This window comes from Coturnix japonica, chromosome Z (genome assembly GCF_054131305.1).
Source record: "Coturnix japonica strain WE chromosome Z, WE-NBRP24, whole genome shotgun sequence".
In the NCBI taxonomy this organism is placed as follows: Eukaryota; Metazoa; Chordata; class Aves; order Galliformes; family Phasianidae; genus Coturnix; species Coturnix japonica.
The window spans coordinates 48,920,923-48,943,582 of NC_140702.1; the positions used below are offsets into that span (position 1 = coordinate 48,920,923).

General features: G+C 30.6%; 1 protein-coding gene and 1 long non-coding RNA gene across 2 annotated transcripts in view; one reads left to right on the forward strand and one right to left on the reverse strand.

The window, feature by feature from the left end:
• Nucleotides 1-22,660, reverse strand: part of LOC146753980 (putative COBW domain-containing protein 7) — a 69,046-nt gene that overhangs the window by 40,527 nt on the left and 5,859 nt on the right. The gene's annotated exons all lie outside the window — the stretch shown is intronic.
• On the forward strand, nucleotides 9,073-19,797 carry LOC146753981 (uncharacterized). Its single transcript, XR_014940116.1, has 2 exons — nucleotides 9,073-12,689; nucleotides 13,173-19,797. It is a non-coding gene; the product is annotated as an uncharacterized LOC146753981 (long non-coding RNA).

Below are 22,660 nucleotides of genomic sequence, written 5' to 3' on the forward strand. Positions count from 1 at the left end.
GTATAAAAGAAAGGAAAGCAAAGGTAAGTATATTGGAAAGGATAAGAAAGTATAAATGAAAGGTATGGGTAAGTTTAAAAATAGGAATGGAAAGGAAAGTATAAGGGAATGGAAAGTATAAAGGAAGGGAAAGTATAAAAGAAAGGAAGCAAAGGTAAGTATAAAGGAAGGGAAAGGAAGGGAATAGAAAAGAAAGGAAAGGTAGATATAATGGAAAGGAAAGCAATGTATAAAGGAAAGTCAATGTATGTAGAATTGTAAGGATAGGGAAGTATATAAAAATGGAAAGGAAAGGTTAATTTACAATAAAAAAGGAATGGAAAGGAAGGTCTAAAGGAAAATGTTACAGAACTGAAAGGGAATGTAGGTATAATGCAAAGGGAAGGGAATTATAAAAGAAGGGAATTTATAAAAGAAAGGAAAGCAAAGGTAAGTATGAAAGGAAATGAAAGGAAAGGAAAGGAAAGGAAAGGAAAGGAAAGTATAAATGAAAGGAAGGCTAAGTTTAAAAATAGGAATTGAAATGAAAGTGTAAAGGAATGGAAAGTATACAGAAAAGGAAAGTATAAAGGAAGGGAAAGTATAAAGAAAAGGAAAGTATATAGGAAGGGAAAGTATAAAGAAAAGGAAAGTATAAAGGAAGGGAAAGTATAAAAGAAAGGAAAGCAAAGGTAAGTATATTGGAAAGGATAAGAAAGCATAAATGAAAGGAATGGGTAATTTTAAAAATAGGAATGTAAAGGAAAGTATAAGGGAATGGAAAGTATAAAGGAAGGGAAAGTATAAAAGAAAGGAAGCAAAGGTAAGTATAAAGGAAGGGAAAGGAAGGGAATAGAAAAGAAAGGAAAGGTAGATATAATGGAAAGGAAAGCAAAGTATGAAGGAAAGTCAATGTATGTAGAATTGTAAGGATAGGGAAGTATATAAGAAGGGAAAGGAAAGGTTAATTTAAAAAAAAAAAAGGAATGGATAGCAAAGGTCTAAAGGAAAATGTTTCAGAACAGAAAGGGAATGTAGGTATAATGCAAAGGGAAGGGAATTATAAAAGAAGGGAATTTATAAAAGAAAGGAAAGCAAAGGTAAGTATGAAAGGAAAGGAAAGTATAAATGAAAGGAGAGGCTAAGTTTAAAAATAGGAATTGAAATGAAAGTGTAAAGGAAAGGAAAGTATACAGAAAAGTATAAAGGAAAGGAAAGTATACAGAAAAGGAAAGTATAAAGGAAGGGAAAGTATAAAAGAAAGGAAAGCAAATGTAAGTATATTGGAAAAGATAAGAAAGTATAAATGAAAGGAATGGGTAAGTTTAAAAATAGGAATGGAAAGTATAAGGGAATGGAAAGTATAAAGGAAGGGAAAGTATAAAAGAAAGGAAGCAAAGGTAAGTATAAAGGAAGGGAAAGGAAGGGAATAGAAAAGAAAGGAAAGGTAGATATAATGGAAAGGAAAGCAAAGTATAAAGGAAAGTCAATGTATGTAGAATTGTAAGGATAGGGAAGTATATAAAAAAGGAAAGGAAAGGTTAATTTAAAAAAAAAAAGGAATGGAAAGGAAGGTCTAAGGGAAAATGTTACAGAATAGAAAGGGAATGTAGATATAATGCAATGGGAAGGGAATTATAAAAGAAGGGAATTTATAAAAGAAAGGAAAGCAAAGGTAGGTATGAAAGGAAAGGAAAGGGAAGTATAAATGAAAGGAGAGGCTAAGTTTAAAAATAGGAATTGAAATGAAAGTGTAAAGGAAAGGAAAGTATACAGAAAAGGAAAGTATAAAGGAAAGGAAGTATAAAGAAATGGAAAGTATAAAGGAAGGGAAAGTATAAAAGAAAGGAAAGTATAAAGGAAGGGAAAGTATAAAAGAATGGAAAGCAACGATAAGTATATTTGAAAGGATAAGAAAGTATAAATGAAAGGAATGGGTAAGTTTAAAAATAAGAATGGAAACGAAAGTATAAGGGAATGGAAAGTATAAAGGAAGGGAAAGTATAAAATAAAGGAAGCAAAGGTAATTATAAAGGAAGGGAAAGGAAGGGAATAGAAAAGAGAGGAAAGGTAGATATAATGGAATGGAAAGCAATGTATAAAGGAAAGTCAGTGTATGTAGAATTGTAAGGATAGGGAAGTATATAAAAAAGGAAAGGAAAGGTTAATTTAAAAAAAAAAAAAAGGAATGGAAAGGAAGGTCTAAAGGAAAATGTTACAGAACAGAAATGGAATGTAGGTATAATGCAAAGGGAAGGGAATTATAAAAGAAGGGAATTTATAAAAGAAAGGAAAGCAAAGGTAAGTATGAAAGGAAAGGAAAGGAAAGTATAAATGAAAGGAGAGGCTAAGTTTAAAAATAGGAATTGAAATGAAAGTGTAAAGGAAAGGAAAGTATACAGAAAAGGAAAGTATAAAGGAAGGGAAAGTATAAAGAAAAGGAAAGTATAAAGGAAGGGAAAGTATAAAAGAAAGGAAAGCAAAGGTAAGTATATTGGAAAGGATAAGAAAGTATAAATGAAAGGAATGGGTAATTTTAAAAATAGGAATGGAAAGGAAAGTATAAGGGAATGGAAAGTATAAAGGAAAGGAAAGTATAAAAGAAAGGAAGCAAAGGTAAGTATAAAGGAAGGGAAAGGAAGGGAATAGAAAAGAAAGGAAAGGTAGATATAATGAAAAGGAAAGCAAAGTATGAAGGAAAGTCAATGTATGTAGAATTGTAAGGATAGGGAAGTATATAAGAAAGGAAAGGAAAGGTTAATTTAAAAAAAAAAAAGGAATGGATAGGAAGGTCTAAAGGAAAATGTTACAGAACTGAAAGGGAATGTAGGTATAATGCAAAGGGAAGGGAATTATAAAAGTAGGGAATTTATAAAAGAAAGGAAAGCAAAGGTAAGTATGAAAGGAAAGTATAAATGAAAGGAAAGTCTAAGTTTAAAAATAGGAATTGAAATGAAAGTGTAAAGGAAAAGAAAGTATACAGAAAAGGAAAGGGAAAGTATAAAAGAAAGGAAAGCAAAGGTAAGTATATTGGAAAGGATAAGAAAGAATAAATGAAAGGAATGGGTAATTTTAAAAATAGGAATGGAAAGGAAAGTATAAGGGAATGGAAAGTATAAAGGAAGGGAAAGTATAAAAGAAAGGAAGCAAAGGTAAGTATAAAGGAAGGGAAAGGAAGGGAATAGAAAAGAAAGGAAAGGTAGATATAATGGAAAGGAAAGCAAAGTATGAAGGAAAGTCAATGTATGTAGAATTGTAAGGATAGGGAAGTATATAAGAAGGGAAAGGAAAGGTTAATTTAAAAAAAAAAAAGGAATGGATAGCAAAGGTCTAAAGGAAAATGTTTCAGAACAGAAAGGGAATGTAGGTATAATGCAAAGGGAAGGGAATTATAAAAGAAGGGAATTTATAAAAGAAAGGAAAGCAAAGGTAAGTATGAAAGGAAAGGAAAGTATAAATGAAAGGAGAGGCTAAGTTTAAAAATAGGAATTGAAATGAAAGTGTAAAGGAAAGGAAAGTATACAGAAAAGTATAAAGGAAAGGAAAGTATAAAGAAAAGGAAAGTATAAAGGAAGGGAAAGTATAAAAGAAAGGAAAGAAAAGGTAAGTATATTGGAAAGGATAAGAAAGTATAAATGAAAGGAATGGGTAAGTTTAAAAATAGGAATGGAAAGGAAAGTATAAGGGAATGGAAAGTATGAAGGAAGGGAAAGTATAAAAGAAAGGAAGCAAAGGTAAGTATAAAGGAAGGGAAAGGAAGGGAATAGAAAAGAAAGGAAAGGTAGATATAATGGAAAGGAAAGCAAAGGATAAAGGAAAGTCAATGTATGTAGAATTGTAAGGATAGGGAAGTATATAAAAAAGGAAAGGAAAGTTTAATTTAAAAAAAAAAAAGGAATGGAAAGGAAGGTCTAAGGGAAAATGTTACAGAACAGAAAGGGAATGTAGGTATAATGCAATGGGAAGGGAATTATAAAAGAAGGGAATTTATAAAAGAAAGGAAAGCAAAGGTAGGTATGAAAGGAAAGGAAAGGGAAGTATAAATGAAAGGAGAGGCTAAGTTTAAAAATAGGAATTGAAATGAAAGTGTAAAGGAAAGGAAAGTATACAGAAAAGGAAAGTATAAAGGAAAGGAAAGTATAAAGAAATGGAAAGTATAAAGGAAGGGAAAGTATAAAAGAAAGGAAAGTATAAAGGAAGGGAAAGTATAAAAGAATGGAAAGCAACGGTAAGTATATTGGAAAGGATAAGAAAGTATAAATGAAAGGAATGGGTAAGTTTAAAAATAAGAATGGAAACGAAAGTATAAGGGAATGGAAAGTATAAAGGAAGGGAAAGTATAAAATAAAGGAAGCAAAGGTAATTATAAAGGAAGGGAAAGGAAGGGAATAGAAAAGAGAGGAAAGGTAGATATAATGGAATGGAAAGCAATGTATAAAGGAAAGTCAGTGTATGTAGAATTGTAAGGATAGGGAAGTATATAAAAAAGGAAAGGAAAGGTTAATTTAAAAAAAAAAAAAAGGAATGGAAAGGAAGGTCTAAAGGAAAATGTTACAGAACAGAAATGGAATGTAGGTATAATGCAAAGGGAAGGGAATCATAAAAGAAGGGAATTTATAAAAGAAAGGAAAGCAAAGGTAAGTATGAAAGGAAAGGAAAGGAAAGTATAAATGAAAGGAGAGGCTAAGTTTAAAAATAGGAATTGAAATGAAAGTGTAAAGGAAAGGAAAGTATACAGAAAAGGAAAGTATAAAGGAAGGGAAAGTATAAAGAAAAGGAAAGTATAAAGGAAGGGAAAGTATAAAAGAAAGGAAAGCAAAGGTAAGTATATTGGAAAGGATAAGAAAGTATAAATGAAAGGAATGGGTAATTTTAAAAATAGGAATGGAAAGGAAAGTATAAGGGAATGGAAAGTATAAAGGAAGGGAAAGTATAAAAGAAAGGAAGCAAAGGTAAGTATAAAGGAAGGGAAAGGAAGGGAATAGAAAAGAAAGGAAAGGTAGATATAATGGAAAGGAAAGCAAAGTATGAAGGAAAGTCAATGTATGTAGAATTGTAAGGATAGGGAAGTATATAAGAAAGGAAAGGAAAGGTTAATTTAAAAAAAAAAAAGGAATGGATAGGAAGGTCTAAAGGAAAATGTTACAGAACAGAAAGGGAATGTAGGTATAATGCAAAGGGAAGGGAATTATAAAAGAAGGGAATTTATAAAAGAAAGGAAAGCAAAGGTAAGTATGGAAGGAAAGGAAAGTAAAGTATAAATGAAAGGAGAGGCTAAGTTTAAAAATAGGAATTGAAATGAAAGTGTAAAGGAAAGGAAAGTATACAGAAAAGTATAAAGGAAAGGAAAGTATAAAGAAAAGGAAAGTATAAAGGAAGGGAAAGTATAAAAGAAAGGAAAGCAAAGGTAAGTATATTGGAAAGGATAAGAAAGTATAAATGAAAGGAATGGGTAAGTTTAAAAATAGGAATGGAAAGGAAAGTATAAGGGAATGGAAAGTATAAAGGAAGGGAAAGTATAAAAGAAAGGAAGCAAAGGTAAGTACAAAGGAAGGGAAAGGAAGGGAATAGAAAAGAAAGGAAAGGTAGATATAATGGAAAGGAAAGCAATGTATAAAGGAAAGTCAATGTATGTAGAATTGTAAGGATAGGGAAGAATATAAAAATGGAAAGGAAAGGTTAATTTAAAATAAAAAAGGAATGGAAAGGAAGGTCTAAAGGAAAATGTTACAGAACAGAAAGGGAATGTAGGTATAATGCAAAGGGAAGGGAATTATAAAAGAAGGGAATTTATAAAAGAAAGGAAAGCAAAGGTAAGTATGAAAAGAAAGGAAAGGAAAGGAAAGTATAAATGAAAGGAGAGGCTAAGTTTAAAAATAGGAATTGAAATGAAAGTGTAAAGGAAAGGAAAGTATACAGAAAAGGAAAGTATAAAGGAAAGGAAAGTATAAAGAAAAGGAAAGTATAAAGGAAGGGAAAGTATAAAAGAAAGGAAAGCAAAGGTAAGTATATTGGAAAGGATAAGAAAGTATAAATGAAAGGAATGGGTAATTTTAAAAATAGGAATGGAAAGGAAAGTATAAGAGAATGGAAAGTATAAAGGAAGGGAAAGTATAAAAGAAAGGAAAGCAAAGGGAAGTATATTGGAAAGGATAAGAAAGTATAAATGAAAGGAATGGGTAAGTTTAAAAATAGGAATGGAAAGGAAAGTATATGGAATGGAAAGTATAAAGGAAGGGAAAGTATAAAAGAAAGGAAGCAAAGGTAAGTATAAAGGAAGGGAAAGGAAGGGAATAGAAAAGAAAGGAAAGGTACATATAATGGAAAGGAAAGCAATGTATAAAGGAAAGTCAAGGTATGTAGAATTGTAAGGATAGGGAAGTATATAAAAAAGGAAAGGAAAGGTTAATTTAAAAAAAAAAAAAGGAATGGAAAGGAAGGTCTAAAGTAAAATGTTACAGAACAGAAAGGGAATGTAGGTATGATGCAAAGGGAAGGGAATTATAAAAGAAGGGAATTTATAAAAGAAAGGAAAGCAAAGGTAAGTATGAAAGGAAAGTATAAATGAAAGGAAAGGGTAAGTTTAAAAATAGGAATTGAAATGAAAGTGTAAAGGAAAGGAAAGTATACAGAAAAGGAAAGTATAAAGGAAAGGGAAGTATAAAGACAAGGAAAGTATAAAGGAAGGGAAAGTATAAAAGATAGGAAAGCAAAGGTAAGTATGAAAGGAAAGTATAAATGAAAGGAAAGTCTAAGTTTAAAAATAGGAATTGAAATGAAAGTGTAAAGGAAAAGAAAGTATACAGAAAAGGAAAGGGAAAGTATAAAAGAAAGGAAAGGAAAGGTAAGAATATTGGAAAGGATAAGAAAGTATAAATGAAAGGAATGGGTAAGTTTAAAAATAGGAATGGAAAGGAAAGTATAAGGGAATGGAAAGTATAAAGGAAGGGAAAGTATAAAATAAAGGAAGCAAAGGTAAGTATAAAGGAAGGGAAAGGAAGGGAATAGAAAAGAAAGGAAAGGTAGATATAATGGAAAGGAAAGCAAAGTATAAAGGAAAGTCAATGTATGTAGAATTGTAAGGATAGGGAAGTATATAAAAAAGGAAAGGAAAGGTTAATTTAAAAAAAAAAAAGGAATGGAAAGGAAGGTCTAAGGGAAAATGTTACAGAACAGAAAGGGAATGTAGGTATAATGCAAAGGGAAGGGAATTATAAAAGAAGGGAATTTATAAAAGAAAGGAAAGCAAAGGTAGGTATGAAAGGAAAGGAAAGGGAAGTATAAATGAAAGGAGAGGCTAAGTTTAAAAATAGGAATTGAAATGAAAGTGTAAAGGAAAGGAAAGTATACAGAAAAGTATAAAGGAAAGGAAATATAAAGAAAAGGAAAGTATAAAGGAAGGGAAAGTATAAAAGAAAGGAAAGCAAAGGTAAGTATGAAAGGAAAGTATAAATGAAAGGAAAGTCTAAGTTTAAAAATAGGAATTGAAATGAAAGTGTAAAGGAAAGGAAAGTATACAGAAAAGGAAAGTATAAAGGAAAGGAAAGTATAAAGAAAAGGAAAGTATAAAGGAAGGGAAAGTATAAAAGAAAGGAAAGTATAAAGGAAGGGAAAGTATAAAAGAATGGAAAGCAAAGGTAAGTATATTGGAAAGGATAAGAAAGTATAAATGAAAGGAATGGGTAAGTTTAAAAATAGGAATGGAAAGGAAAGTATAAGGGAATGGAAAGTATAAAGGAAGGGAAAGTATAAAAGAAAGGAAGCAAAGGTAAGTATAAAGGAAGGGAAAGGAAGGGAATAGAAAAGAAAGGAAAGGTAGATATAATGGAAAGGAAAGCAAAGTATGAAGGAAAGTCAATGTCTGTAGAATTGTAAGGATAGGGAAGTATATAAGAAAGGAAAGGAAAGGTTAATTTAAAAAAAAAAAAGGAATGGATAGGAAGGTCTAAAGGAAAATGTTACAGAACAGAAAGGGAATGTAGGTATAATGCAAAGGGAAGGGAATTATAAAAGAAGGGAATTTATAAAAGAAAGGAAAGCAAAGGTAAGTATGAAAGGAAAGGAAAGGAAAGGAAAGTATAAATGAAAGGAGAGGCTAAGTTTAAAAATAGGAATTGAAATGAAAGTGTAAAGGAAAGGAAAGTATACAGAAAAGTATAAAGGAAAGGAAATATAAAGAAAAGGAAAGTATAAAGGAAGGGAAAGTATAAAAGAAAGGAAAGCAAAGGTAAGTATATTGGAAAGGATAAGAAAGTATAAATGAAAAGAATGGGTAATTTTAAAAATAGGAATGGAAAGGAAAGTATAAGGGAATGGAAAGTATAAAGGAAGGGAAAGTATAAAAGAAAGGAAGCAAAGGTAAGTATAAAGGAAGGGAAAGGAAGGGAATAGAAAAGAAAGGAAAGGTAGATATAATGGAAAGGAAAGCAATGTATAAAGGAAAGTCATTGTATGTACAATTGTAAGGATAGGGAAGTATATAAAAATGGAAAGGAAAGGTTAATTTAAAATAAAAAAGGAATGGAAAGGAAGGTCTAAAGGAAAATGTTACAGAACAGAAAGGGAATGTAGGTATAATGCTAAGGGAAGGGAATTATAAAAGAAGAGAATTTATAAAAGAAAGGAAAGCAAAGGTAAGCATGAAAGGAAAGGAAGGGAAAGTATAAATGAAAGGAGAGGCTAAGTTTAAAAATAGGAATTGAAATGAAAGTGTAAAGGAAAGGAAAGTATACAGAAAAGTATAAAGGAAAGGAAAGTATAAAGGAAGGGAAAGTATAAAAGAAAGGAAAGCAAAGGTAAGTATATTGGAAAGGATAAGTAAGTATAAATGAAAGGAATGGGTAAGTTTAAAAATAGGAATGGAAAGGAAAGTATAAGGGAATGGAAAGTATAAAGGAAGGGAAAGTATAAAAGAAAGAAAGCAAAGGTAAGTATAAAGGAAGGGAAAGGAAGGGAATAGAAAAGAAAGGAAAGGTAGATATAATGGAAAGGAAAGCAAAGTATGAAGGAAAGTCAATGTATGTAGAATTGTAAGGATAGGGAAGTATATAAGAAGGGAAAGGAAAGGTTAATTTAAAAAAAAAAAAGGAATGGATAGCAAAGGTCTAAAGGAAAATGTTTCAGAACAGAAAGGGAATGTAGGTATAATGCAAAGGGAAGGGAATTATAAAAGAAGGGAATTTATAAAAGAAAGGAAAGCAAAGGTAAGTATGAAAGGAAAGGAAAGTATAAATGAAAGGAGAGGCTAAGTTTAAAAATAGGAATTGAAATGAAAGTGTAAAGGAAAGGAAAGTATACAGAAAAGTATAAAGGAAAGGAAAGTATAAAGAAAAGGAAAGTATAAAGGAAGGGAAAGTATAAAAGAAAGGAAAGAAAAGGTGAGTATATTGGAAAGGATAAGAAAGTATAAATGAAAGGAATGGGTAAGTTTAAAAATAGGAATGGAAAGGAAAGTATAAGGGAATGGAAAGTATAAAGGAAGGGAAAGTATAAAAGAAAGGAAGCAAAGGTAAGTATAAAGGAAGGGAAAGGAAGGGAATAGAAAAGAAAGGAAAGGTAGATATAATGGAAAGGAAAGCAAAGTATAAAGGAAAGTCAATGTATGTAGAATTGTAAGGATAGGGAAGTATATAAAAAAGGAAAGGAAAGGTTAATTTAAAAAAAAAAAAGGAATGGAAAGGAAGGTCTAAGGGAAAATGTTACAGAACAGAAAGGGAATGTAGGTATAATGCAATGGGAAGGGAATTATAAAAGAAGGGAATTTATAAAAGAAAGGAAAGCAAAGGTAGGTATGAAAGGAAAGGAAAGGGAAGTATAAATGAAAGGAGAGGCTAAGTTTAAAAATAGGAATTGAAATGAAAGTGTAAAGGAAAGGAAAGTATACAGAAAAGGAAAGTATAAAGGAAAGGAAAGTATAAAGAAAAGGAAAGTATAAAGGAAGGGAAAGTATAAAAGAAAGGAAAGTATAAAGGAAGGGAAAGTATAAAAGAATGGAAAGCAACGGTAAGTATATTGGAAAGGATAAGAAAGTATAAATGAAAGGAATGGGTAAGTTTAAAAATAAGAATGGAAACGAAAGTATAAGGGAATGGAAAGTATAAAGGAAGGGAAAGTATAAAATAAAGGAAGCAAAGGTAATTATAAAGGAAGGGAAAGGAAGGGAATAGAAAAGAGAGGAAAGGTAGATATAATGGAATGGAAAGCAATGTATAAAGGAAAGTCAGTGTATGTAGAATTGTAAGGATAGGGAAGTATATAAAAAAGGAAAGGAAAGGTTAATTTAAAAAAAAAAAAAAGGAATGGAAAGGAAGGTCTAAAGGAAAATGTTACAGAACAGAAATGGAATGTAGGTATAATGCAAAGGGAAGGGAATTATAAAAGAAGGGAATTTATAAAAGAAAGGAAAGCAAAGGTAAGTATGAAAGGAAAGGAAAGGAAAGTATAAATGAAAGGAGAGGCTAAGTTTAAAAATAGGAATTGAAATGAAAGTGTAAAGGAAAGGAAAGTATACAGAAAAGGAAAGTATAAAGGAAGGGAAAGTATAAAGAAAAGGAAAGTATAAAGGAAGGGAAAGTATAAAAGAAAGGAAAGCAAAGGTAAGTATATTGGAAAGGATAAGAAAGTATAAATGAAAGGAATGGGTAATTTTAAAAATAGGAATGGAAAGGAAAGTATAAGGGAATGGAAAGTATAAAGGAAGGGAAAGTATAAAAGAAAGGAAGCAAAGGTAAGTATAAAGGAAGGGAAAGGAAGGGAATAGAAAAGAAAGGAAAGGTAGATATAATGGAAAGGAAAGCAAAGTATGAAGGAAAGTCAATGTATGTAGAATTGTAAGGATAGGGAAGTATATAAGAAAGGAAAGGAAAGGTTAATTTAAAAAAAAAAAAGGAATGGATAGGAAGGTCTAAAGGAAAATGTTACAGAACAGAAAGGGAATGTAGGTATAATGCAAAGGGAAGGGAATTATAAAAGAAGGGAATTTATAAAAGAAAGGAAAGCAAAGGTAAGTATGGAAGGAAAGGAAAGTAAAGTATAAATGAAAGGAGAGGCTAAGTTTAAAAATAGGAATTGAAATGAAAGTGTAAAGGAAAGGAAAGTATACAGAAAAGAATAAAGGAAAGGAAAGTATAAAGAAAAGGAAAGTATAAAGGAAGGGAAAGTATAAAAGAAAGGAAAGCAAAGGTAAGTATATTGGAAAGGATAAGAAAGTATAAATGAAAGGAATGGGTAAGTTTAAAAATAGGAATGGAAAGGAAAGTATAAGGGAATGGAAAGTATAAAGGAAGGGAAAGTATAAAAGAAAGGAAGCAAAGGTAAGTACAAAGGAAGGGAAAGGAAGGGAATAGAAAAGAAAGGAAAGGTAGATATAATGGAAAGGAAAGCAATGTATAAAGGAAAGTCAATGTATGTAGAATTGTAAGGATAGGGAAGAATATAAAAATGGAAAGGAAAGGTTAATTTAAAATAAAAAAGGAATGGAAAGGAAGGTCTAAAGGAAAATGTTACAGAACAGAAAGGGAATGTAGGTATAATGCAAAGGGAAGGGAATTATAAAAGAAGGGAATTTATAAAAGAAAGGAAAGCAAAGGTAAGTATGAAAAGAAAGGAAAGGAAAGGAAAGTATAAATGAAAGGAGAGGCTAAGTTTAAAAATAGGAATTGAAATGAAAGTGTAAAGGAAAGGAAAGTATACAGAAAAGGAAAGTATAAAGGAAAGGAAAGTATAAAGAAAAGGAAAGTATAAAGGAAGGGAAAGTATAAAAGAAAGGAAAGCAAAGGTAAGTATATTGGAAAGGATAAGAAAGTATAAATGAAAGGAATGGGTAATTTTAAAAATAGGAATGGAAAGGAAAGTATAAGAGAATGGAAAGTATAAAGGAAGGGAAAGTATAAAAGAAAGGAAAGCAAAGGGAAGTATATTGGAAAGGATAAGAAAGTATAAATGAAAGGAATGGGTAAGTTTAAAAATAGGAATGGAAAGGAAAGTATATGGAATGGAAAGTATAAAGGAAGGGAAAGTATAAAAGAAAGGAAGCAAAGGTAAGTATAAAGGAAGGGAAAGGAAGGGAATAGAAAAGAAAGGAAAGGTACATATTATGGAAAGGAAAGCAATGTATAAAGGAAAGTCAAGGTATGTAGAATTGTAAGGATAGGGAAGTATATAAAAAAGGAAAGGAAAGGTTAATTTAAAAAAAAAAAAAGGAATGGAAAGGAAGGTCTAAAGTAAAATGTTACAGAACAGAAAGGGAATGTAGGTATGATGCAAAGGGAAGGGAATTATAAAAGAAGGGAATTTATAAAAGAAAGGAAAGCAAAGGTAAGTAGGAAAGGAAAGGAAAGGAAAGTATAAATGAAAGGAGAGGCTAAGTTTAAAAATAGGAATTGAAATGAAAGTGTAAAGGAAAGGAAAGTATACAGAAAAGTATAAAGGAAAGGAAAGTATAAAGAAAAGGAAAGTATAAAGGAAGGGAAAGTATAAAAGAAAGGAAAGCAAAGGTAAGTATATTGGAAAGGATAAGAAAGTATAAATGAAAGGAATGGGTAAGTTTAAAAATAGGAATGGAAAGGAAAGTATAAGGGAATGGAAAGTATAAAGGAAGGGAAAGTATAAAAGAAAGGAAGCAAAGGTAAGTATAAAGGAAGGGAAAGGAAGGGAATAGAAAAGAAAGGAAAGGTAGATATAATGGAAAGGAAAGCAATGTATAAAGGAAAGTCAATGTATGTAGAATTGTAAGGATAGGGAAGAATATAAAAATGGAAAGGAAAGGTTAATTTAAAATAAAAAAGGAATGGAAAGGAAGGTCTAAAGGAAAATGTTACAGAACAGAAAGGGAATGTAGGTATAATGCAAAGGGAAGGGAATTATAAAAGAAGGGAATTTATAAAAGAAAGGAAAGCAAAGGTAAGTATGAAAAGAAAGGAAAGGAAAGGAAAGTATAAATGAAAGGAGAGGCTAAGTTTAAAAATAGGAATTGAAATGAAAGTGTAAAGGAAAGAAAAGTATACAGAAAAGGAAAGTATAAAGGAAAGGAAAGTATAAAGAAAAGGAAAGTATAAAGGAAGGGAAAGTATAAAAGAAAGGAAAGCAAAGGTAAGTATATTGGAAAGGATAAGAAAGTATAAATGAAAGGAATGGGTAATTTTAAAAATAGGAATGGAAAGGAAAGTATAAGGGAATGGAATGTATAAAGGAAGGGAAAGTATAAAAGAAAGGAAAGCAAAGGGAATTATATTGGAAAGGATAAGAAAGTATAAATGAAAGGAATGGGTAAGTTTAAAAATAGGAATGGAAAGGAAAGTATATGGAATGGAAAGTATAAAGGAAGGGAAAGTATAAAAGAAAGGAAGCAAAGGTAAGTATAAAGGAAGGGAAAGGAAGGGAATAGAAAAGAAAGGAAAGGTACATATAATGGAAAGGAAAGCAATGTATAAAGGAAAGTCAAGGTATGTAGAATTGTAAGGATAGGGAAGTATATAAAAAAGGAAAGGAAAGGTTAATTTAAAAAAAAAAAAAGGAATGGAAAGGAAGGTCTAAAGTAAAATGTTACAGAACAGAAAGGGAATGTAGGTATGATGCAAAGGGAAGGGAATTATAAAAGAAGGGAATTTATAAAAGAAAGGAAAGCAAAGGTAAGTATGAAAAGAAAGGAAAGGAAAGGAAAGTATAAATGAAAGGAGAGGCTAAGTTTAAAAATAGGAATTGAAATGAAAGTGTAAAGGAAAGGAAAGTATACAGAAAAGGAAAGTATAAAGGAAAGGAAAGTATAAAGAAAAGGAAAGTATAAAGGAAGGGAAAGTATAAAAGAAAGGAAAGCAAAGGTAAGTATATTGGAAAGGATAAGAAAGTATAAATGAAAGGAATGGGTAATTTTAAAAATAGGAATGGAAAGGAAAGTATAAGAGAATGGAAAGTATAAAGGAAGGGAAAGTATAAAAGAAAGGAAAGCAAAGGGAAGTATATTGGAAAGGATAAGAAAGTATAAATGAAAGGAATGGGTAAGTTTAAAAATAGGAATGGAAAGGAAAGTATATGGAATGGAAAGTATAAAGGAAGGGAAAGTATAAAAGAAAGGAAGCAAAGGTAAGTATAAAGGAAGGGAAAGGAAGGGAATAGAAAAGAAAGGAAAGGTACATATAATGGAAAGGAAAGCAATGTATAAAGGAAAGTCAAGGTATGTAGAATTGTAAGGATAGGGAAGTATATAAAAAAGGAAAGGAAAGGTTAATTTAAAAAAAAAAAAAGGAATGGAAAGGAAGGTCTAAAGTAAAATGTTACAGAACAGAAAGGGAATGTAGGTATGATGCAAAGGGAAGGGAATTATAAAAGAAGGGAATTTATAAAAGAAAGGAAAGCAAAGGTAAGTATGAAAGGAAAGTATAAATGAAAGGAAAGGGTAAGTTTAAAAATAGGAATTGAAATGAAAGTGTAAAGGAAAGGAAAGTATACAGAAAAGGAAAGTATAAAGGAAAGGGAAGTATAAAGACAAGGAAAGTATAAAGGAAGGGAAAGTATAAAAGATAGGAAAGCAAAGGTAAGTATGAAAGGAAAGTATAAATGAAAGGAAAGTCTAAGTTTAAAAATAGGAATTGAAATGAAAGTGTAAAGGAAAAGAAAGTATACAGAAAAGGAAAGGGAAAGTATAAAAGAAAGGAAAGGAAAGGTAAGAATATTGGAAAGGATAAGAAAGTATAAATGAAAGGAATGGGTAAGTTTAAAAATAGGAATGGAAAGGAAAGTATAAGGGAATGGAAAGTATAAAGGAAGGGAAAGTATAAAATAAAGGAAGCAAAGGTAAGTATAAAGGAAGGGAAAGGAAGGGAATAGAAAAGAAAGGAAAGGTAGATATAATGGAAAGGAAAGCAAAGTATAAAGGAAAGTCAATGTATGTAGAATTGTAAGGATAGGGAAGTATATAAAAAAGGAAAGGAAAGGTTAATTTAAAAAAAAAAAAGGAATGGAAAGGAAGGTCTAAGGGAAAATGTTACAGAACAGAAAGGGAATGTAGGTATAATGCAATGGGAAGGGAATTATAAAAGAAGGGAATTTATAAAAGAAAGGAAAGCAAAGGTAGGTATGAAAGGAAAGGAAAGGGAAGTATAAATGAAAGGAGAGGCTAAGTTTAAAAATAGGAATTGAAATGAAAGTGTAAAGGAAAGGAAAGTATACAGAAAAGGAAAGTATAAAGGAAAGGAAAGTATAAAGAAAAGGAAAGTATAAAGGAAGGGAAAGTATAAAAGAAAGGAAAGTATAAAGGAAGGGAAAGTATAAAAGAATGGAAAGCAAAGGTAAGTATATTGGAAAGGATAAGAAAGTATAAATGAAAGGAATGGGTAAGTTTAAAAATAGGAATGGAAAGGAAAGTATAAGGGAATGGAAAGTATAAAGGAAGGGAAAGTATAAAAGAAAGGAAGCAAAGGTAAGTATAAAGGAAGGGAAAGGAAGGGAATAGAAAAGAAAGGAAAGGTAGATATAATGGAAAGGAAAGCAAAGTATGAAGGAAAGTCAATGTCTGTAGAATTGTAAGGATAGGGAAGTATATAAGAAAGGAAAGGAAAGGTTAATTTAAAAAAAAAAAAGGAATGGATAGGAAGGTCTAAAGGAAAATGTTACAGAACAGAAAGGGAATGTAGGTATAATGCAAAGGGAAGGGAATTATAAAAGAAGGGAATTTATAAAAGAAAGGAAAGCAAAGGTAAGTATGAAAGGAAAGGAAAGGAAAGTATAAATGAAAGGAGAGGCTAAGTTTAAAAATAGGAATTGAAATGAAAGTGTAAAGGAAAGGAAAGTATACAGAAAAGGAAAGTATAAAGGAAAGGAAATATAAAGAAAAGGAAAGTATAAAGGAAGGGAAAGTATAAAAGAAAGGAAAGCAAAGGTAAGTATATTGGAAAGGATAAGAAAGTATAAATGAAAAGAATGGGTAATTTTAAAAATAGGAATGGAAAGGAAAGTATAAGGGAATGGAAAGTATAAAGGAAGGGAAAGTATAAAAGAAAGGAAGCAAAGGTAAGTATAAAGGAAGGGAAAGGAAGGGAATAGAAAAGAAAGGAAAGGTAGATATAATGGAAAGGAAAGCAATGTATAAAGGAAAGTCATTGTATGTAGAATTGTAAGGATAGGGAAGTATATAAAAATGGAAAGGAAAGGTTAATTTAAAATAAAAAAGGAATGGAAAGGAAGGTCTAAAGGAAAATGTTACAGAACAGAAAGGGAATGTAGGTATAATGCAAAGGGAAGGGAATTATAAAAGAAGGGAATTTATAAAAGAAAGGAAAGCAAAGGTAAGCATGAAAGGAAAGGAAGGGAAAGTATAAATGAAAGGAGAGGCTAAGTTTAAAAATAGGAATTGAAATGAAAGTGTAAAGGAAAGGAAAGTATACAGAAAAGTATAAAGGAAAGGAAAGTATAAAGGAAGGGAAAGTATAAAAGAAAGGAAAGCAAAGGTAAGTATATTGGAAAGGATAAGAAAGTATAAATGAAAGGAATGGGTAAGTTTAAAAATAGGAATGGAAAGGAAAGTATAAGGGAATGGAAAGTATAAAGGAAGGGAAAGTATAAAAGAAAGGAAGCAAAGGTAAGTATAAAGGAAGGGAAAGGAAGGGAATAGAAAAGAAAGGAAAGGTAGATATAATGGAAAGGAAAGCAATGTATAAAGGAAAGTCAATGTATGTAGAATTGTAAGGATAGGGAAGTATATAAAAATGGAAAGGAAAGGTTAATTTAAAATAAAAAAGGAATGGAAAGGAAGGTCTAAAGGAAAATGTTACAGAACAGAAAGGGAATGTAGGTATAATGCAAAGGGAAGGGAATTATAAAAGAAGGGAATTTATAAAAGAAAGGAAAGCAAAGGTAAGTATGAAAGGAAAGGAAAGGAAAGTATAAATGAAAGGAAAGGGTAAGTTTAAAAATAGGAATTGAAATGAAAGTGTAAAGGAAAGGAAAGTATACAGAAAAGGAAAGTATAAAGGAAAGGAAAGTATAAAGAAAAGGAAAGTATAAAGGAAGGGAAAGTATAAAAGAAAGGAAAGCAAAGGTAAGTATATTGGAAAGGATAAGAAAGTATAAATGAAAGGAATGGGTAAGTTTAAAAATAGGAATGGAAAGGAAAGTATAAGGGAATGGAAAGTATAAAGGAAGGGAAAGTATAAAAGAAAGGAAGCAAAGGTAAGTATAAAGGAAGGGAAAGGAAGGGAATAGAAAAGAAAGGAAAGGTAGATATAATGGAAAGGAAAGCAATGTATAAAGGAAAGTCAATGTATGTAGAATTGTAAGGATAGGGAAGTATATAAAAATGGAAAGGAAAGGTTAATTTAAAATAAAAAAGGAATGGAAAGGAAGGTCTAAAGGAAAATGTTACAGAACAGAAAGGGAATGTAGGTATAATTCAAAGGGAAGGGAATTATAAAAGAAGGGAATTTATAAAAGAAAGGAAAGCAAAGGTAAGTATGAAAGGAAAGGAAAGGAAAGTATAAATGAAAGGAAAGGGTAAGTTTAAAAATAGGAATTGAAATGAAAGTGTAAAGGAAAGGAAAGTATACAGAAAAGGAAAGTATAAAGGAAAGGAAAGTATAAAGAAAAGGAAAGTATAAAGGAAGGGAAAGTATAAAAGAAAGGAAAGCAAAGGTAAGTATATTGGAAAGGATAAGAAAGTATAAATGAAAGGAATGGGTAAGTTTAAAAATAGGAATGGAAAGGAAAGTATAAGGGAATGGAAAGTATAAAGGAAGAGAAAGTATAAAAGAAAGGAAGCAAAGGTAAGTATAAAGGAAGGGAAAGGAATGAAATAGAAAAGAAAGGAAAGGTAGATATAATGGAAAGGAAAGCAAAGTATAAAGGAAAGTCAATGTATGTAGAATTGTAAGGATAGGGAAGTATATAAAAAAGGAAAGGAAAGGTTAATTTAAAAAAAAAAAAGGAATGGAAAGGAAGGCCTAAGGGAAAATGTTACAGAACAGAAAGGGAATGTAGGTATAATGCAATGGGAAGGGAATTATAAAAGAAGGGAATTTATAAAAGAAAGGAAAGCAAAGGTAGGTATGAAAGGAAAGGAAAGGGAAGTATAAATGAAAGGAGAGGCTAAGTTTAAAAATAGGAATTGAAATGAAAGTGTAAAGGAAAGGAAAGTATACAGAAAAGGAAAGTATAAAGGAAAGGAAAGTATAAACAAAAGGAAAGTATAAAGGAAGGGAAAGTATAAAAGAAAGGAAAGTATAAAGGAAGGGAAAGTATAAAAGAATGGAAAGCAAAGGTAAGTATATTGGAAAGGATAAGAAAGTATAAATGAAAGGAATGGGTAATTTTAAAAATAGGAATGGAAAGGAAAGTATAAGGGAATGGAAAGTATAAAGGAAGGGAAAGTATAAAAGAAAGGAAGCAAAGGTAAGTATAAAGGAAGGGAAAGGAAGGGAATAGAAAAAAAAGGAAAGGTAGATATAATGGAAAGGAAAGCAATGTATAAAGGAAAGTCAATGTATGTAGAATTGTAAGGATAGGGAAGTATATAAAAAAGGAAAGGAAAGGTTAATTTAAGGAAAAAAAAAAGGAATGGAAAGGAAGGTCTAAAGGAAAATGTTACAGAACAGAAAGGGAATGTAGGTATAATGCAAAGGGAAGGGAATTATAAAAGAAGGGAATTTATAAAAGAAAGGAAAGCAAAGGTAAGTATGAAAGGAAAGGAAACTATAAATGAAAGGAGAGGCTAAGTTTAAAAATAGGAATTGAAATGAAAGTGTAAAGGAAAAGAAAGTATACAGAAAAGGAAAGGGAAAGTATAAAAGAAAGGAAAGCAAAGGTAAGTATATTGGAAAGGATAAGAAAGTATAAATGAAAGGAATGGGTAAGTTTAAAAATAGGAATGGAAAGGAAAGTATAAGGGAATGGAAAGTATAAAGGAAGGGAAAGTATAAAAGAAAGGAAGCAAAGGTAAGTATAAAGGAAGGGAAAGGAAGGGAATAGAAAAGAAAGGAAAGTTAGAAATAATGGAAAGGAAAGCAAAGTATAATGGAAAGTCAATGTATGTAGAATTGTAAGGATAGGGAAGTATATAAAAATGGAAAGGAAAGGTTAATTTAAAAAAAAAAAGGAATGCAAAGGAACGTCTAAAGGAAAATGTTACAGAACAGAAAGGGAATGTAGGTATAATGCAAAGGGAAGGGAAATATAAAAGAAGGGAATTTATAAAAGAAAGGAAAGCAAAGATAAGCATGAGAGGAGAGGAAAGGAAAGTATAAATGAAAGGAGAGGCTAAGTTTAAAAATAGGAATTGAAATTAAACTGTAAAGGAAAGGAAAGTATACAGAAAAGGAAAGTATAAAGGAAGGGAAAGTATAAAAGAAAGGAAAGCAAATGTAAGTATATTGGAAAAGATAAGAAAGTATAAATGAAAGGAATGGGTAAGTTTAAAAATAGGAATGGAAAGGAAAGTATAAGGGAATGGAAAGAATAAAGGAAGGGAAAGTATAAAAGAAAGGAAGCAAAGGTAAGTATAAAGGAAGGGAAAGGAAGGGAATAGAAAAGAAAGGTACATATAATGGAAAGGAAAGCAATGTATAAAGGAAAATCAATGTATGTAGAATTGTAAGTATAGGGAAGTATATAAAAAAGGAAAGGAAATGTTAATTTAAAAAAAAAAAGGAATGGAAAGGAAGGTCTAAAGGAAAATGTTAAAGAACAGAAAGGGAATGTAGGTATAATGCAAAGGGAAGGGAATTATAAAAGAAGGGAATTTATAAAAGAAAGGAAAGCAAAGGTAAGTATGAAAGGAAAGGAAAGGAAAGTATAAATGAAAGGAGAGGCTAAGTTTAAAAATAGGAATTGATATGAAATAGTAATGGAAAGGAAAGTATACAGAAAAGGAAAGTATAAAGAAAAGGAAAGTATAAAGAAAAGGAAAGTATAAAGGAAGGGAAAGTATAAAAGAAAGGAAAGCAAAGGTAAGTATATTGGAAAGGATAAGAAAGTATAAATGAAAGGAATGGGTAAGTTTAAAAATAGGAATGGAAAGGAAAGTATAAGGGAATGGAAAGTATAAAGGAAGGGAAAGTATAAAAGAAAGGAAGCAAAGGTAAGTATAAAGGAAGGGAAAGGAAGGGAATAGAAAAGAAAGGAAAGGTAGATATAATGGAAAGGAAAGCAAAGTATAAAGGAAAGTCAATGTATGTAGAATTGTAAGGATAGGGAAGTATATAAAAAAGGAAGGGGAGGTTAATTTCTAAAAAAAGGAATGCAAAGGAAGGTCTAAAGGAAACTGCTAAGGAACATAAAGGGAAGGTAGGTATAATGCAAAGGAAGGGAATTAGAAAAGAAGGGAATTTATAAAAGAAAGGAAAGCAAAGGAAAGTATGAAAGGAAAGGAAAGTATAGGAAAGTATAGGAAAGTATAGGATAGGATAGGAAAGGAAAGGAAAGGAAAGGAAAGGAAAGGAAAGGAAAGGAAAGGAAAGGAAAGGAAAGGAAAGGAAAGGAAAGGAAAGGAAAGGAAAGGAAAGGAAAGGAAAGGAAAGGAAAGGAAAGGAAAGGAAAGGAAAGGAAAGGAAAGGAAAGGAAAGGAAAGGAAAGGAAAGGAAAGGAAAGGAAAGAAAAGAAAAGGAAAGGAAATCAATAAAAAAGAATGAGATAAGGGGAAGAAAAATGGGAAGAAAATGAAAATTAAAAAGAAAGCAAGAGAGAAGAAAAATAAAATGAAGATAGGGAATAAAGGGGTAAAGTAAAATAAATAGGGAAAAAAGGGAAACATAAAGGGATAGTAAAAAATGAGAGCAATAAATAGAGGGAAGGAAAGGGGGAAGAAAATACAATAAGAACATTAAATATTGAAGAAAAGGAAAAAAGAAGAGTAATGGGAGAAGCAAAATAAAAACAAGTAGTGTAAAAGAACCAAAAGCCAAAAAAAAATGGAAGGGGGGCGGGGGGGGAGAATGTAAAAGGAAGAGGAAAAGAAGTAAAAATAAATGGGAACAAAAGAAAAGGGGGCGGGGGGGGAAGGGAAGAAACATTTATTATGAAATAAATTATCAAGTTTTTAAGACTAGGAAAAAAAGTTAAAAAGGGGGGGTGGGGAAGAAAATAGAGAAGAAAAGCAAGAAATAAAAAAGTAGGAGAAATGGGGAGGAAAAATGGAAAGAAAATTAAAATTAAAAAAAGCATGAAAGGAGAAAAATAAAAGGAAGATAGGGAACAAAAAGTTCAAAAAAAAATAAATAGGAAAAAAAAACGGAAACAGAAAGTGGAGAGTAAAGATAAAAGTGGAAGAAGAAAGAGGGAAGAAAACAGGGAAGAAAATAGACAAGAATGATAATAGGGAAGAAAAAGAAGAAAAGAGAAAGAAGAGAAAAGAAAAGAAGAGAAGAGAAAAGAAAAGAAAAGAAAAGAAAAGATAAGAAAAGAAAAGAAAAGAAAAGAAAAGAAAAGAAAAGAAAAGAAAAGAAAAGAAAAGAAAAGAAAAGAAAAGAAAAGAAAAGAAAAGAAAAGAAAAGAAAAGAAAAGAAAAGAAAAGAAAAGAAAAAGAAAAGAAAAGAAAAGAAAAGAAAAGAAAAGAAAAGAAAAGAAAAGAAAAGAAAAGAAAAGAAAAGAAAAGAAAAGAAAAGGAAATAGAAAAGAAGAAGGGAAACATAAAGGGGAAGAAAAAAAGAAGGGCAAGAAAAAGGAGGGAAGCAAAGGGGGAATAGAAAATGAAAATGAAATAGGGAAGAAAAACGAAAAAGAGAACAGAAGTGGGAGAAGCAAAAGAAAAACAGGGTAAGAAGAACCAATAGCAATAGAAAATAGGGGGGGAAATGGAAAAGGAAGAGGAAAAGAAGTAAAGAATATATGGGAACAAAAAAAAGGGGGGAAGAAAATAAGAAAAAAGATATCAAGCTTTTAAAAGTAGGAAGAAAAAGAACAATAAAAAGGAGGAAAAAAGAAAAGAGAGAAGAAAAGCAAGAAATAAAAAAGAATGAGATAAGGGGAGGAAAAATGGAAAGAAAATGAAAATTAAAAAGAAAGCAAGAAAGAAGAAAAATTAAATGAAGATAGGGAAGAAAAGGGTAAAGAAAAAGAAATAGGGCAAAAAAAACAAAAACAAAAGGGGAAAGTAAAGATAAAGGGAGAAAAAAGAGGGAAGAAAACAGGGAAGAAAATAGAAGAAGAATGATAATAGGGAAGAAAAAGAATAGAAAAAGGAGAAGAGAAAGAAAATGGGGGAGAAAGAAGAAACAAAGAGGGGAAGAAAGAAAAAAAAAAAAAGCCAAAGGAAAGAAGGGGAGAAGAAGAAGAAAAGAAAGAAAAATTTAAAAAAAGGAAAAATATAAAGAAAAGTAAGACAAGGAAAGGGAAAAGGAAGGGGAAAGGGAAACATAAAGGGGAAATTAAAAAAAAAAAAAAGTATAAAGAGGGAAGGAAGAGAAAATGAAAATTAAATAGGGAAGAAAAAGAGAAAGGAGAACAGAAAATGGGGAAGGAAAAGAAAAACAAATAGGGTAAGGAGAACCAAAAGCAAAAGAAAATAGGGGGGGAAATGGGAGAGGAAAAGGAAGAGGAATAGAAAAAAAAGAAAAGAAAGATGAAAAGCAAGAAATAATGAAGAATGTGAAAAATTTTAAGAAAGTTGCAACGAAAATGAAAATAGAGAAAAAAGCAAGGCAGAAGAAGAAAAAATGAAGATAGAGAAGAAGAATTGGAGAAGAATTAGAAAAATATGAAA